The 18411-nt window shown below is 40.0% G+C and overlaps 1 protein-coding gene across 3 annotated transcripts in view; it reads left to right on the forward strand.

Annotated features, from left to right (window-relative positions):
- ABCC4 (ATP binding cassette subfamily C member 4 (PEL blood group)) overlaps window positions 1-18411 on the forward strand; it is a 234331-nt gene that overhangs the window by 1742 nt on the left and 214178 nt on the right. The gene's annotated exons all lie outside the window — the stretch shown is intronic.

The raw sequence follows: 18411 nt of genomic DNA on the forward strand, positions 1-18411 counted from the left end.
CTAATGTCTTACTGTCCAGTTGTCCAAATTTACTTGTACTTACTTTGCTTTGAATAGAATAGAATAGAATAAAATAAAATAAAAGATATAGTTCTTTATTGGCCAAGTGTGATTGGATACACGAGGAATTTACGATCTCAGTGTACATAAAAGAAAAGATACAGGACATTTGGCAAGAATCATGATGTTTATGTTTATACAAATACCTGCTATCTTGTACATGTTTTGACCAAATAAATAAATAAATACATTGAATTTTGCCCCATGTTACGACTTTTCTCTCTGTGGTGGTTTTAAGCAAACAACCACTGTTGATTAATTCCTTCAACGTCTCAAAAATGTGGGTCTGTTAAGTCTTATTTCCCTGGATTAATTCTCACAAAGGTACCTTGGCTTACAACCATAATGGAGCCCCAAATTTCTATTGCTAAGTGAACCACACATTTATGTCAGTTAAGTCAGTTTTGCCCCGTTTTTGCAATCTGTCTTACTGAGTGTTGTTAAGTAAATCAGTTGTTAAGTTAATAACCTGGTTGTTAAGTGAATCTGGCTTCTCCCATTGACTTTGCTCCTCCAGAAGGTTGCGAAACGGGATGGATCCCACCATCATTTTTTATTTATTTTATTTATTGATTTTGTCCAATACGCAATGAGGGTTTTAGTGGGTATACACATAGTAAAATACATGATGAAGGTTATAGAGCAGTGGTTCTCAACCTTTCTAAGGCCACGACCCCTTAATACAGTTCCTCGTGTTGTGGTAACCCCCAACCATAAGTCTTGTGCCAATTCTCCTAACAGAGCTTTGAGCTGATTGGCAGGAAGGGCAGAGAGACGCCCCCACTGTAAATGCCTGATTGGTCGGATTGTAAAAATATGTTCCAAGATGCCAGAATAGAAGCTTTAGTTCCTAATACCAGGAGAAATTTGTCTTTTCCTAGGGTCTCAGGCGACTCCCATGAAATGGTCATTCGACCCCCAAAGGGGTCCTGACCCCCAGGTTCAGAACCACTGTTATAGAGGATATACTCATAGTAAAATATATCTAAGAAAGAATAGAAAAGAAGATATAGTAATAGAACATATCAATGAAAGAATAGAAGAAGAGATATAGGAATAGAAGAAAGGTATAGGAGATATAGGAGAGCAATAGGACAGGGGACGGAAGGCACTCTAGTGCACTTGTACTCGCCCCTTACTGACCTCTTAGGAATCATGGGGCACAGCAACCGTCCTCAATATGAATCGGTTGCCAAGTATCTAAATTTTGCTGGCCTTTCGAAAGACCATGAAGATCTGGTTTTTCCGGCAGACCCAGGGGCCATGAATTGTACATCTTTCATGGCCAAATTGTATTGAATGATATCTTGTGTTGATTGGATTGCTAAGTTGTGAATTTTTACTGAGGTTATTGTTTTAATTTATATTGGACTTCTTTTTATTGTTAACTGTACTTTTATGTTTTGTTCTAAGCTGCCCTGAGACTTTCAGGATTGGGCGGCATAGAAGTTGAATAAATAAACAAACAAATAAATGTGTATGTTTTGCTTTTAAATAAGGGTTTTTTAAAGATATTTTTAAATATTAGATTTGGTACTGTACATTGTTTTTATTATTGCTGTGAGCCGCCCCGAGTCTACGGAGAGGGGCTGCATACAAATCTAATTAATAATAATAATAATAATAATAATAATAATAATAAATAAATTTTGATCACATGTTTCATAGGGATGCTGATATTGTAACTGTGGAAAAAAGGTCATACGTCACTTTTTTTTGAGTGCGGTTGTGACTTTGAACCATCACTAAATAAACTGTTGTAAGAGAGGACTATCTATACTTCGTAATGGTTCTTAATACCGTAATATCATATTTTTTGGACTATAAGATGAACTGGTGTATAAGATGCACCAAGATTTCAAAGAGGTAAGCAAGAAAAAAAGTTGTTATCTGCCCTCAGAAACACTTTGCAAGCCTCCCAAACCCTCTGTGTGCCCCGTTTTTTGCAAAATTGGGCCCATTTTTTACCTTTTTTTGGTAAAAATGGGGTTGTGCAGAGGGTTTGGGAGGCCTGCAAACAGCTCCTCCGATACCGCTCTGCCACAGGTTCGACATCACTGGGCTAGGATTTTCAACTCATAGCTGTGGCCATCATATTGACTTTTCTGCCCCACTGGGCTAGAAATACTACATTTGGGGTGTAAAGCTTGAAGACGTTTGACCAGGCTGCTTGGTCAGATCACCTCTTCTTTGCCTGAGCAGCTGCACAATCCTTTATAAAGCATTTGTGTCACACACTTCTTTGTTGTGTGTAAACCTGGGAGATAATAGCAATAACTGTTGTACATACTCCTGGTCAGTTGGAGGATGCTGAAAAGCTTGACTCTGATGCAGATAGTGTTTATGAATTAGTGGCAGGCCGTGGGTTACAGGTATCAGAACAGGTGGGAGGCCAGCCACAGGATGTTGCTATGAGTCTAGACTCCAGTGAAGAAGAGACAGACAATCACTGGTTAAACCCTCACTTCAGAAGAGTTCAAAGGCGCAGGGAGCAAGTGTTAGGGAAAAGATATTAAGGGGAGGAACGGGTTAATTACTGGAGTGATGTATTTGTCACATCAGGGCGTCAGCGGGGAAGAAGGGCGGAGTTTTCAATGTTGTAAATATATCATGGGACGTATGTTGTTTTGGCCCCGGAGTGAGCTAGCTTATTCTTTGTTATTTCACAGCTATTCCTGGTGCTTTTGAACTATGCTGTATAGACATAAATCTTAAGATAAGGGAAGAGGCATGGAGGAATGTTTGTGTGCTCTAATTGCTGAAGATAAAGAGAGAGGAATGTGAATGTCTGTATTACATTTTGGAATACGGATGAGAGGAGAACAAAAATGGATTTTTTTTGTTTATGAAATCCTACATTCAGTAAGCATTATTTCCAATGTAACCGAAGTTCTACCAGAATCCAGAACAATAACAATAGCATTTAGGCTTATATGCCACTTCATAGTGCTTTTACAGCCCTCTCTAAGCAGTTTACAGAATTGACCTGTTGCTCCCAACAATCTGGGTCCTCATTTTACCCACCTCGGAAGGATGGAAGGCTGAGTCAACTTTGAGCCGGTGGTGGGATTTGAACTGCTGAACTACAGCTAGCAGTTAGCTGAAGTAGCCTGCAGTGCTGCACTCTAACCACTGCGCCATCCCCGGCTCAGGTAGTTTAGTTCACGACTTAACAACCATAATGGAAGGCAAAATTTATGTTGCCAAATGAGGCATTTCTTAAGTGAGTGTTGTGCCATTTTACAACTTTTCTTGCCGCAGTTGTTAAGCGAATCACTGCAGTTGATAAGGTAGTAAACCGGTTGTTAAGTGAATCTGGTTTCCCCATTGTCGTTGCTTGTTAGAAGGCTGCAAAAATGTATCACACGATACGGGGATGTAGCAAAGGTCATAAATATGAACAAGTTGCAACTCTGATTTTCTCAATGTTGATGGTGTTCAACGGGTGGTCCAGATGTTTGGGAATTGCATCCAAGGCGACTGTTACTATTGGTACTATCTTTGCTTTCTTTTGCCACAGTCATTCTTCTTCCCGGTCTTTGTATTTTGTGATTCTTTCTCTTCTGTTATTTCTCCGGATATTGCAATATTCACTATCATGACTTTTTTTATTGCCTTTCTTATCAACAATTATTAGGTCTGTGGTTTTGTGTGGCACATGCTTATCTATTTGAATTCTATTGTATTATTTAGCTGTATTAATCTGCGATTTTAAAAAAGCTATAGTTTCTCAGTGTATACATTCAAACTATAGAAGGCCATTTTCCTTTTCTGTTATACAGGAATTAAGAGAACATTAATGTATTTCTGCTTGTCTCTTCATGTAGTAAGATCAAGGAATAAAAGTAAAAACACACTGTCTTACTAAGGAATGTAAATACACTAAGCACTTAGAAATTTTCTGAAGTTAATAGTTAATGACTGAAGGAGGTATTGTCCTGTCACACAGAAAATCAATGTTTATAATATTTGTTTGGAAATCGTACACATTCATTACTTGATTTTCTTATGCAACACTGAGATACTTCAGCATCCTTTAGAAAGAGTATTTCATTTTTGAAAGTCAGAATGATGCTTGCAGAATGATAATTATTCGTCTCTGTTTAGTTTCCTACACTTAAGCAAGGCTTTGTTTTTCATCTTCAAGAAATCTTGGAGGAATTTGAAACTTCAAACCATTCAAATCTGAGTTTAGGTCAGGGATGAAATAAAATCTCCTAGGGTAAATTTTTAATCTAAAAACTATCAAGCCAAGTGGAATACCTAAAAGTTAATACAATCCCCTTGTACCATGTCACTATGTAACTATGATTATGACCTGTGACCTATTACTTGTGAGCTTCTGCACCAGGCACAAATTCCTTGTGTGTGTAATCACACTTGGCCAATACAGAATTCAATCCTGTTCTATTTTGTTCTGTTCTATTCTGTTCCATTTCGTTCCTTCTTTCCCCTACCCTACCCTACTTTTCCTTTCCTTCCCCTCCCACTCCTGCCCTGCAACCTTATATAGCTTCACTATATCAATAACTTTGTTTAAACTACAAGTACTCCTTGCTTATCCAAAGTAATTGGGACTGGGAATTACTATCCAAGTGATTGGATAGTAAAGAACAATGTAATTGTGACTGCACTAAGTTAATGATAGCAGTTCTTGACAGCCCCAATTGTTATTGTTGGACGAATCCTGCAGAGCTGCAGCATCCATTGGTCATTGACAGCCATTTCTGACCTCCTCCTGGCTTTCCCATTGACTTTTCTTGCTGGACACTGCAGCTAAGATTGCAAGTCATGATTACATGACCATGGGACATTGCAATGTTGTAATTGCCAGCTAGTTGCTGAGCGCCCAAATCATAATTACATGACTTCAGGGACCGTGTAACAATTGCAGTGGTCACTGAACAATTGGTCTAACTTTGAACGCTGAACAAGTGGTTGTTAAACAAAGTCTGTCTCTTATATACTGAATGTCAGAAGGTGTATGAGTGAGTGCAGAACTCCTGGTTTGTTGTACCACTTTGTCAGAGTTAGTTGCAGCACGTACAATCAGACAATTCAGCAGGATTCAAAACTTAACGTATGCCTTAACATATAAGGCATATATACAATATCCATGCTGGTTTTTCCAACATGGTAAAGAGTGGAGATTGTAAGGTCATGGAGGAAGTTTCAGTTTCAATTCCAGAGTTCAGCATAGCATGCAGTTTTAGTACAGAAGTTAAGCTAAGCCACGACCAGGCTCCTAGCAAATACTGTTTCAGTTTCCAAACAGCCCTCATTGGCTGACTTAGTTGCTATACCTATTCATTGGCTGACTTTGTTACCATAACTTCCAAAGTCATGAACTCATGAAGTCACTGACATACCTTCCTTCTTTTATTTGGTCACCCACAGTCTGCAGCATCTATCTGTCCAGCTGCAGTTATACGGGCATTGCCTTTCCTTTCAGCAGAGCAGAACGCCTGAAAGTTATGAGGGCATCACAGATTCTGCTCCGAAAACCAAGAGTTAGTTCTTCCTAACTGTCATTTTGCTTATACTAATACAGGTAGTCCTCAACTTATGACCACAATTAATGCTAACATTTCTGTTGCTAAGTGAACTATTTGTTAATTGAGTTTTGCCCCATTGTATGCCTTTTCGCGGCACAGTTAAATGCATCACTGCAGTTGATAAGTTAGTAGCCAGTTGTTAAGTGAATCTGGCTTCCACATTGACTGTTGTTAAGTGAATCCGGTCACTGTTGTTAAGTGAATCTGGCTTCCCCATTGATTTTGCTTTCAAAAGATCGCAAAAAGAGATAACATGACCTTGGGACAAAGCAACAGTCATAAATATGAACCAGTTGCCAAGTGTCTGAATTTTGATCACATGACCATGAGGTGTGCTGCAAAGGTCGTAACTGAGAAAAACAGTGATAAGTTCCTTTTTTCAGTGCTGTTCTAACTTTGAACGGTCACTAAATGAAATGTTGTAAGTTGAGGATGACCTGGTATGAATCCATTGGCGAGCATCAGAATTCCGATCACATGACCATGGGGATACTGCAACAGTTGTTAAGTGTGAAAAATGTACATGAGTCACTTTTTATCCGTGCCGTTGTAACTTTGAATAGTCACTAAGTGAAACATTGTAAGTCGAGCACTAGCTGTAATGAGTGTGAATTTATCAGTGATTTGTTCCTTTCCAAAGGGGTTTTAAAAACTCTTTTTTTAATTGCTTCAATTACTTTTCAAAGCGTATTCCGTACCGCAACCATTGGCATCTACCCAAGAGTTATTAAGGATCTTAAAGCTGAGATTTGTAGATCTACTAACTTCACTAGGCAGCCTGTCTCTGCATTCAGTTTCTTTAGGGAGGAATGGAAGATGGCCAAAAGAACTTTAATTTTTAAGAAGGGTTCCCAGGGAGAACTAGGAAATTATAGGCCTGTCAGATTAACATCTTTTCCAGGAAGATACTGGCAGTTTCTTTTAAAGATAAAATTACCAGATACATGAAACACTGACTTTGCTCAAAGATACCTAACACGGCTTCACTAAGGGTGGTTCTGTCTAGCTAATCTATTGCAGTATTTAAAGGTGTTAATAAATGTATGGTTAAGGCTTAAGGGTGAGCAAGTAGATATAATTTACTTAATCAGTGTTCTGCCTGGGCTCGAGCCACCTAGGAACAAAGTAATTAAACAAGGGTTGTTCTTTATATTCAGAAAACTGCAAACCACGGCGTTCCAGAGCAATGTTAATGGAAGAAGTCAATAGGTCAGAGTTAATTACTACAGTCAGTGTAGGAGCCTTCCAGGCTTACATCAGCCAGAAGTAACTCACAATTTTGAATGTCAGAATGTCCAGAAATCCACAGCAAATACCAAACCACAATTCACCAAACTTTCTTCAACACTGAACGATAGACTCCCACACAAATCTCTCCAACCCTCCCCTTTTTCAAGGTTGCAGCAGCGTCATTAATTTTTATCACCTGTGACCTATAATTTGTTTCTGCGTTTGCGCAGCTGCTCATGTCTTCCAAGCATTCTCCGGACCCGTGCATTCAGAATAGGGTTGTTCATGAACTCTTCTCCTTCTGATTCAGATGAACCTCTGGTTGGAGATCTGATTGACTCTCTAGTCCCTTCCTTCTCCATTTCTCTCCCTGTCTCTGCTTCTGGTTCACTGTCTGATTCGTCCTACAGCCAGACTGGTCTTCTGTAAACAGACGGCTCCCACTCCTCTGCGCCAAAATCAGCCGCCACAGGAGCTGGCTTGAAGCCAACCACAACAATCAGGGCTAGGCAAAGTTGGCTCTTTTATGATTTGTGGACTTCAACTCCCAGAATTCCTGAGCTGATCATGCTAGTTCAGGAATTCTGGGAGTTGAAGTCCACCTGTCATAGAGGAGCCAACTTGGCTTATCCCTGGCTTAGATAAAAAATCCTATGTTAAAGTCCCTCATCAACAACTTCTCGGTAAATTTAACATCCATGGAATAAAAGTGGAGACTCCCCTGTGGGTAAGCTAAGCTAAGGAATACAAAAAGTATAAATAAATGGAAATTTTGCCCAATGGAAGGTTGTAGTATGATTTATGTTGATTCTACTACTGTGTTGTATCTTATGACTTATGATGAATGTATTTTTATGATGACTATAATCATGATTTATCACTTATAGTTTTTATGTACACTGAGAGCACATGCACCAAAGACAAATTCCTTGTGTGTCCAATCACACTCGGCCAATAAAGGATTCTATTCTGTTCTGTTTCGTTCCATTCCATTCCATTGTTAATGGGGCCCCTTATGTTCTATTCTAGCACTGGAATATTTTAAACTACAGTGTTCCCTCGATTTTCGCGGGGGATGTGTTCCGAGACCACCCGCGAAAGTTGAATTTCCGTGAAGTAGAGATGCGGAAGTAAATACACTATTTTTGGCTATGAACAGTATCACAACCCATCCCTTAACACTTTAAACCCCTGAATTGCAATTTCCCATTCCCTTAGCAACCATTTAGATTATTACTCACCATGTTTATTTATTAAAGTTTATTTTAAAAAATATTTATTAAAGGCAGATGAAAGTTTGGCGATGACATATGATGTCATTGGGCAAGAAAAACCGTGGTATAGGGAAAAAACCCGTGAAGTATTTTTTAATTAATATTTTTGAAAAATCGTGGTATAGAATTTTCACGAAGTTCAAACCCGCGAAAATTGAAGGAACACTGTATTTATAAATGACCTGAAATCGGACATAGCTAGTGGAATAGGCAGGTTTGCTGATGACACAAAGTTGTTCAGGATGATTAAACAATAAGGGACTTCAAAGAGCTCCAAGTAGATCTCTGCAGATTAGGGAACGGGTGTCGAAATGGCAGATCTCATCTATTGTCAGCAAGTGCAAAGTGATGTACGTTGCGGCCAAAATATTCTAACTGCTCAATGCAAACTGATGGATCAGAGTTGTCGGAGCCCCTAGAGCAGTGTTGGCGAAATGGGGATATGTGTGTGTGTGTGCATGCACGCATGCTGGAAACCAGAAGAGCAGCCGCCCAGTGCGTGCAGATGATCTTCTGGTTTCTGGCTTGCGCACCAGGTGGAGCATGAAGACCAGCTGACCAGTGCGCATATGCGCGCCGGAAACCAGAAGATCATCTTCCTGTCATGTGGATATGCATCAGGCGGCTGCTCTTTTGGTTTCTGGTGTTCCTGTGACCAGCTGGTCAGCGTTCCGGAACCCAGAAAAGCAACGGTTGATGGCTTGTGTGCCTGGAGAATGTCTCTGCGTGCCACTTCCCACACACATGCTGTAGGTTCCCCATTACAGCCAACCAATTATTATTTTTGACAGAAGGCAAACCACTCATACACCCTGTTTTCCCAAAAATAAGACAGTGTCTTATATTAATTTTTACTCCCAAAGATGTGCTATGTCTTATTTTCAGGGGACGTATTATTTTTTCCCCAATGAAAAAGTCACATTTATTGCTGAACCAAAAAAAAGAACATTTATTATATACTGTACAGTACACTGGTACCTTGACATACGAGTCTAATTCGTTCCAGACCCGAACTTGTATGTCGATCAACTCGCATCTCGAACGAATGCCTTTAGATTTTGTTTTTCATGCCGTGATAACTGGAAGCAAGGAATTCTTGCGCCACCTAGTGGAAGCTCTGCTCGAAACCTGAATTTGAGCTCGGGTGTCGAACAGAAATTTTGCTCTTGTCTTGGCTCGTAACTTGGAATACTCGCATGTGGAGCAGCTCGTATCTAGAGGTACTACTGTAGTTGTCATCACAAACCAGCATAACCAGACAAACTGTTAAAATTAAATTAGCACAAACTAGATGGTTTTCTAACTGCTCTATTCTAAAGTAATGATTATATTATCTTAATAATAATAACGGTTGTATTAAATCTGCGATCCTGCTGCAGCAAAACGCATCCAAACACGCAGCTGCATGTTGGATGCGTATTGGATGTGTTTTAAATCTGATTGATGCAGTGTTTTGGGATGCAATTTATGGACAGCAGTGTTATATATGTTCTGCTTGGGAATGCTGCAAAACGAAACCTCTCCTATGTCTTACTTTTGGGGGTGACTTATTTTCGGGGAAACAGGGTATGTCTACAGGTCTTCCTGAATTTGCTTCGGAAAACATCAACAGCTAGTAAAGAAGTTTGCTTGTCTCCCAATATATGAACTGTTTTGAAGGGCGAAATAATAGCATACACTCATTAATATTTTATGTTTTTTTTAAAAAATAGAAACGAATATAGTTTTTATTTATGGTTGAGTAGCAGTAGTATCTAAACAGCTGTTTTAGTGGATGCAGAGATTTTAAGAAAGATTTCTTGAGAGTGTTCCATCATGAAAACCTTGTCCAATATATAATCGGCTAAGTTTTATCTTGAGTTATTCAAACTGTTTGACACTTATCTGATTGTATCTGCTATGAGTGTCACTGAACTCTTGTGTTTTTCTTAACTGTTGGGCAATTATTATCAGTAATACTTGTTTGAGATGATATGATAATTTCTGTAAAGTGAACAAATGGATTGGTTGGACAATGTTTCTTTTGCAAACTTTAATGGGTTTATTCTTAAACAAGTACTGTAAGTCTGTATCCTAAAACTTGGTTGAACTGATTTATGATGTTATGAGAGTTTTATTTTGATATTCAGTTGTGTTTAATTGTAGGTTGAATTGGAGTCTTTAAAGGCAAAGTTAAATGTTACATACTTAAAAGAAGTAAAAAGAATTTTCCTCACGTTCTTAAGCATTGCAATTCATATATTTCTGCTAGTTTAAAATATTTTATTTAACTCAAAACTTAAGGATGGTTTCTCACGCTGGTAGGTGAGGAGGGGGAACTGTAATATCAAATATCAAATACATAGGCCAGGATTACTGATGCTTCTCTTGTGCTTCTTGTGTGTCGGTCTAGAACAGGATACACAGCCCCTGGTCTGTGGTCTGTTATCAGACTGCAACATACAAGAAACTGGGCCATACAAACAAGTGAAGCCCTATCTATGGGATGCAGGCAGAACATGAAATCATGTTCAGGCAGCACCATGAAACTATGACTTCTCTGGTCTGTGGAAAAACTTCTTTCCACGGAACTGGTCCCTAATACCCCAAAAAGGATTGAAATGCTACCGTTTCAGCCTGGTCTGGGCATACCAGTTTTGGTGGATGGTGGTGGTTCAGAGAAGTGGTAGCGGTGACAGCATGAGGCTCCACCCACCTGCCTAGATGTCCCATTTTCTTGTTTTTAACCCTCTGTGCATGCGCAAAGCATTCCTCCCCCTCTTCCCACTCCTCCTCCTCCTCATTGTTTATCCATTGCAGGATGAAGGCCTCTTCTGTAGATTTCCAACCAATATGGTCTTGAACTTTCCTTTGTCAGTTGGGCCCACCATACTGGCTCCGAGTCCTTCGAGAGGGGCGGCATAGAAATCCAATTAATAAATAAATAATATAGGTCTTTTTTGGGACACTTTTTTATCATCCTACAACTGCCTTGGTCCATCTGCCATCATTTCTTCTTGCCATGTGACCAGACCATTTCTATCTTGATTCTTTTACTCTTTTTCATGGCACCGTATATTTTAATTTGTTCTCTAATCCATGCACAGGTTTTTCTATCTTGTCTTGTGATGCCGAGGGAGCATTTATCTTTCCATGGCTCTTTGGGCCATGGATAGTTTTTGTATTGATTGTGAGGTTAATATTCATGTTTTTCTGGCATATGTTAGAACAGGTAGAAAAAAATTGAGAAAACAATGAATAAGTTAGTTTGGGTAATGTCTTGAGGGTAAGGGAAGATCACAGAGTGGATTGGCTCATAAATCAGAGAGCCAAAGGTGCACTGCTCCATAAGTATGTGCATTTTATACAGTTTCCAAAGCTCTTCAGCACACCAAGCATGAGCTTAGAACAGTAGTTCTCAACATTTCTAATGCTGCAATCCCTTAATACAGTTCCTCATGTTGTGGTTGTTCTGGTAGAAGTTTAGTAAGTACAAATAACTCTCATTAAATGCATCATTTCATGAATAAAGCAACTCCGTTTATTTCTCTACTCTCCTGTACTTCAATACATTCCATACATCACTCGGTCCGTTATCTCTCTCTTAGCCGCATTTCTCACATTCCTCTTCCTGCTTCTCGTAGACAAGATTTATTTTCCTAACTACATAACTTTAAAAAAACAGCAGCACTGACTAAATACAATACAAAATGCTTTGGCTTACTTTTAGCGTGGCGAAAACACATCCATATTTCTTTTTGGCAACGTTGAAACTCCACCCTTCTTCTCCACTAGCCCCCTGACGTGCCAAATACCTCACTACAATATTTAACCCATTCCTCTTCTTAATATCTTCTTCCAGATCTTTGCTCTCTACGTTTCTGAACCCTTCTGAATTTAGCATTAACCCAGCGAGCGTCTGATTCTCCCTCACTAGATCCTGAACTCATAGCCCCATCCTGTGGCTAGCCTCCCACCTGTTCTACTACCTGTAACCCCGGGCCCCCCACTACTTCATAAACACTATCTGAATCTGAGTCCTCAATATCTTCATCATCCTCCAACTGATCAGGAGTATGTACAACAATGGTGACCCCCCAACCATAAATCTAGTGCCAATTCTCCCAACAGAGCTTTAAGCTGATTGGCAGGAAGGTCAGAGGGACATCCACAATGTAAACACATGAATGGTCAGATTGTAAAAATATATTGCAAGGAGCCAGAATAGAAGCTTTAGTTCCTAACACCATGGGAAATTTGTATTTTCCCATGGTCTTAGGCAACCCCAAAGGGGGCTGGACCCCCAGGTTGAGAACCATTGGCCTAGAGCCATATTTGGTCCCCAGAATGAGCAGGTCCTCAAAAAGTTCAGGCCTGCCTTAAGCATTTTTGGGAAGTTAATATTTTGACTGGTGATGCCTTAAATCAACCCACTTTTGAGTACAGTCTTTGAGCCAGTGGAAAATAGGTTCTATCTCAGATGTCATCTTCCTCCTTAAATTTTAATTAAAGGCTGATGATACAACTTGCAAGATTGCTATCATCTAAATTGACCTCCATTTCTGTTGTTGTTCTCTACAGATCTTAGAAAAAATGGTAGGAACACAGATCTTCTGGTTGGGTGATAGAGGTGTGGTGGTGTGTGTGTGTGTGTGCGTGTGTGTGTGTGTGTGTGTGTGTGTTTGGTCATGCATATATTTCTGGAAATGGCCCCTGGAATAATTCTTGGGTAATTAATTGGGGGAAACTTCTCTGGGCAATAAACCAAGTTATCACGAGTAATTTATGACATAGATGATTAAAGGGGAAAAAACCCACCCTAAAATGATTTCAGAACAATGTAGTTGTGACCTATCAGCTGACACCGGTTTAGAAATTTTCATACTTCCTTAATTTATGTCACTATTGAAAATAATAAGTAGCTGAATCCTTCTCTCATTTTGGAAGCTTTTAAATGAAAGTCAGAGGAGTATATTGCGGTCTCTCTTTGGCTCAATGCCTTTAAGAACTAAACACCCTAGACCAGTGATGGTGAACCTATGGCATGGGTGCCACAGGTGGCATGTGAAGCCATATCTGCCAGCACGCGAGCTATTGCCCTAGCTCAGTTCCATTGTGCATGTGTGTGCCAGCCAGCTGATTTTTGACTCACACAGAGGCTCTGGGAGGGCATTTTTGGCTTCCAAAGAGCCTCTGGGGGGATGGGGGAGACAGTTTTACCTTCCCTGGTTTCAAGGAAGCATTTGGAGCCTGGGGAGAGTGAAACACGAGCCTACTGGGCCCACCAGAAGTTAGGAAACAGGCTGTTTCTGGCCTCCAGAGGGCCTCCGGGAGGCAGGGGAAACTGCTTTCGCCCATCCCAGGCATTGAATTATGGGCATAGGCACTCACACATGCATGATAGCACACAGCCACACTCTTTTGGCACCCGAGAAAAAAAAGGTTTGCCATCACTGAAGTAGTCAGACAAAGAGAAACAGAGAGAGTAACTCAGAGAAATAAGTTATACAGTAATCCCTCGCTACTTCACGGTTCATCTTTCACGGATTCGCTATTTCACGGGTTTTCAAAGGGGGCTTAAATCCATTAAAATTTTTAAATCCATTAAAAATCCATAAAATTCTTCTACAGTACTACTGTACTCTGTTAAAGAAACTGGTAGGATATCACATGTAGTTCCAGCTGAGAAACATTATAGAATGACTGTTTAATGCAAAGGGTGGGTTTTAAAAGTTCAAATACTCGTTAAATACATTAAAAAAAACCCTTTCCTCTACTTCACGGAAATTCGTTTTTCACGGGTGGTCCTCAAACGCATCCCCCGCGAAAAATGAGGGATCACTGTAAACACTAGCTCCCACTTGTGGCAGCCTGCAACATCTGCAGCCAATATATTGCCAACCCAACAGAGTCCTAACAAGCTGGGCTGCGCACACAGGGAATAAAGCCAGAAAGTGAGATAAATAAGACAGGCTAGCGCCAGGGCAGGTGGGCAGGCTCAGCCGGGAGGTGAAACCAGCGATTCGGCTGGATCAGTCCAACCAGACAGCAGCCCACCTCTGCTTGCAGAACAAAATGAACTTTGTGGTTAGTTGCGAAGTTGTGTCTGACCCATCGCAACCCCGTGGACAATGTCCCTCCAGGCCTTCCTGTCCTCTAGCATCCCCCAGAGTCCATTTAAGCTCATGCTGACTGCTTCAGTGACTCCATCCAGCCACCTTATTCTCCGTTGCCCCCTTCTTCTTTTGCCCTCAATTGTTCCCAGCATTAGGCTCTTCTCCAGTGAGCCAAATGAACTTTAGTGTCCTGCTAAGTACACACTGCTTTAACCTGACTTTTCTTCTCACTATTCTTATATATTTTATTCTGTTTGTTGACGCAATCTTTGTGGACGCAAGGGCAAGAAGAACTGACAATTATTACTCAAGCTGCATAGTTTTTCAGCTCTCTCCCTGAATTCAAAATCCTTTCTGATTTATTTATTTATTTTATTTATTCATTTGTCCAATACACAAATACATAGGAAGAAAATGTAGACATGTAGTAATATATATAAGGGTAAAGTGAACTTAGAGGAGAGGATATATGAAAGAAAGAAAATATATATGATAAGTGAGAGAAAGGAAAGACAATTGGACAGGGGATGAAAGGCACACCAGTGCACTTATGTACGCCCCTTACTGGCCTCTTAGGAACCTGGAGAGGTCAATCGTGGAGAGTCTAAGGGAGAAATGTTGGGGGTTAGAGGTTGACACAATTGAGTCCGGCAATGAGTTCCACGCTTCGATAACTTGATTGTTGAAATCATATTTTTTACAGTCAAGTTTGGAGCGGTTTGTATTAAGTTTGAATGTGTTGCGTGCTCATGTGTTGTTGCGGTTGAAGCTGAAGTAGTCATTGACCGGTAGGACGTTGCAGCATATGATCTTGTGGGCAATACTCAAATCGTGTTTTAGGCGCCGTAGTTCTAGGCTTTCTAGGCCCAGGATTGTTAGTCTATTTTCGTAGGATATTCTGTTTCGAGTGGAGGAGTGAAGGGCTCTTCTGGTGAAATATCTTTGGACATTTTCAAGGGTGTTGATGTCTGAGATGTGGTATGGGTTCCAAACAGATGAGCAGTAGTCTAGGATGGGTCTGGCAAAAGCTTTGAAGGCTCTCGTGAGTAGTGTGAGATTGCCTGAGCAGAAGCTGCGTAGGATCAGGTTAACAACTCTAGAAGCTTTTTTGGCTATATTGTTTTAGCAATGTTTTAGTGCCTTCTCCTGAACAACCCTGAAGAAAACAACATTTTAAGTATTTACACACACACACACACACACCTTTTGCTAGTCCACTGCCTTGAGCTATGCTTCCCTAACTTGGCTGGTTCTTTTACCTGTTTCCAAGAAATAGGAGTAGAAGGAAGATAACAAGACACAAAATACCTCTGAGTCTAATTCTGTTGCTTCTTGTCTGTTAGCTGTTTTCCCCCCTCTGTATGTTCTTTCCTTAACTATCCTGTTGTCTATTCAGTTTTGTATATTTCGGATATTTGAATACCGACTCTCTTGTGGTGGTTAATGACCGCAATCAAGTTAAGTACATAAACACAGCTAGTAAGTCATATCCTGCATTACCAGAACATGCTCAGGCTCAGACTGAGATAATATTTATCTCTATCATGCAAATCGAAAACAGGCTGCTTCTGGCTTGGAACCAAGCTAAATTTTGGGAAGTCATCCAAAGCAATTACTGTAATATAAACAGAATATCTGAAATGGATCAGGTTAATTTTACAGAAGTAGCAATTCACCTACCTCCACTCCTAAATCCTAAATTAGTAAATTGCATAAACTAGTTAAGGTCAATATATAACTAATTATACCAAAAGTAAAGCCATAGGAGAGACAGTTTTACTTCTAAGAAACCAAGGTTGGGGCCAATGAGCTATGATAGTCATGGCAAACCTTTTTTTCTTTGGCTGCCGAAAGAGTGTGTGTGTGTGTGCTATTGCGCATCCGCGAGTGCCCACACCCATAATTCAATGCCTGGGGAGGGCAAAAACAGCTTCCCCCATCCCCCAGAGGCCCTCTGGAAGCTGGAAATGGCCTGTTTCCCAACTTCTGGTGGGCCCATAGGCTTGTGTTTCTCCCACCACAGGCTCCAAAGGCTTCCCTGGAGCCGGGGTATGGTAAAAATGTCCTCCCACTTCCCCCTAGAGGCTCTCTGGAAGTCAAAAACACCCTCCCAGAGCCTCCTTGCAAGCCAAAAATCAGCTGGCTGGCACACACATGCACATTGGAGCTGAGCTAGGGCAACGGCTTGCATGCCAGCAAATATTGCTCTGCGTGCCAGCTGTGGCACCCGTGCCATAGGTTTGCCATCACTGGGCTACTTGCTGTTAATCGCTACTCACGGTTAGGTTTGCTGTGCAATTCTCTGCATGCCCTGCATTGTAGTTATGTATTACAGTGTTACCTTGATTTTCGCGGGGGATGCGTTCCAAGACCGCCCGCGAAAGTCGAATTTCCACGAAGTAGAGATGCGGAAGTAAATGCACCATTTTTGGCTATGGACAGTATCACAAGCCTTCCCTTAACACTTTAAACCCCTAAATTACCATTTCCCATTCCCTTAACAAGCATTTACTCTCATTATTACTGTTACTCACCGTTGAATAAGACACTTAGTGATCCTGATATTTATAAACATAATTATTTATTAACAATAATTTTTTCTTTGTTATTTATTTGCAAAAATTATTAGTTTGGCGATGACCTATGATGTCATCGGGCAGGAAAATCCGTGGTATAAAAAAAACCCCGCAAAGTATTTTTTATTAATATTTTTTGAAAAACCGTGGTATAGGCTATTCGCGAAGTTCGAACCCGCGAAAATCGAGGAAACACTGTACATCTAAAATGTGTTTAAGCTTGATATCTTTGTTTGCTGATTATGACAAAGGCAACTGGTAAGAAAGACTATGCACTTGGTCATATTTGGATTGTTATTCTGACTTATTATGTGTATGACTTTAGACTGTTTATCTGAATATGCTATTTCTCAAAGTAAACTTTAATTCAAGTTAGTATATCTGTGTGTGGCTGAGTAGTTATTCACAAGTAATCTCAATCTAAACGTTTCTGTGTGTGCACAACCTTGGTAAACAAGGATTACTCTGCTCATACATTAACACAGCTGATTGTCGCACCTCACCTGCTCTATTCATTGCAACTGCCTGAGATGATTAGTTGTATGTTTGAAGCTGCATGATAGTGAGGAAGGTTCTGAATATTATAATGTATGAGTTAATTGGTTAGAAAATAAATATGTGTAGAAGATAAGTAATATTGATTAAATTGAAGGAAAATAGAAAATTGAAGAAGGTAGATCCAGGTGACAAAATTAGGTAGTTGAGGAGGCAGCATTAATATAGTAATTAAGGTAGCTAGGAAAATCTTAAAAATCACCATAGATATGGATACTGGGGGAGCGGGGGGATTAGTTTAACAGAAGCACCGATAATTAAATAGGATTAGGAACATAAATTAACTATAACATGGATTTGGAATAGATATACTCAGGGAAAAGTTAAGAGGGAGAATAGGAAGTAGAGAAGGAAGGGAAGAAGAGGAGCGAAGGGAAGTAGGAAAGTGATAGAAGGGGAAAGAAGGTAGAGAGAAGAGAGGAAGATAGAGGGAAGAGAGTGATATGACATAAAGGGGAAAACAGGTGCGTAATTAAAGTATAAAGGGTGCAAATTAAGGCATGGATTTATGTGATATCAAATAGAAATGTATAATAATAATAATAATAATTATTATTATTATTATATCTATCTATCTATCTATCTATCTATCTATCTATCTATCTATCTATCTATCTATCTATTTATTAGATTTGTATGCCGCCCCTCTCCGAAGACTCGGGGCGGCTTACAACAGTAATAAAAACAATATAGTAGTGGAACAAATCTAATATTAAAAAAACATATAAAACCCTATCATTATTTTTTTAAAAACCAAACAGCACATTCATACCAAACAGAAAACAAAGTATAAAAAAGCCTGGGGGAAAGGTGTCTCAACTCCTCCATGCCTGGCGGTATAAGTGAGTCTTGAGTAGTTTATGAAAGACAGGGAGGGTGGGGGCAGTTCTAATCTCTGGGGGGGGGAGTTGTTTCCAAATATTTTCTCATGTTGCTTTTGATCTTTCCCCCAACTAACTTCAGATTGTGCCCCCTTGTTCTTGTGTTCACTTTCCTATTAAAAACACCTCCCTCCTGAACCTTATTTAACCCTTTAACATATTTAAATGTTTCGATCATGAGGCTT

This window comes from Erythrolamprus reginae, chromosome 4 (assembly GCF_031021105.1).
Source record: "Erythrolamprus reginae isolate rEryReg1 chromosome 4, rEryReg1.hap1, whole genome shotgun sequence".
Taxonomy (NCBI): domain Eukaryota; kingdom Metazoa; phylum Chordata; class Lepidosauria; order Squamata; family Dipsadidae; genus Erythrolamprus; species Erythrolamprus reginae.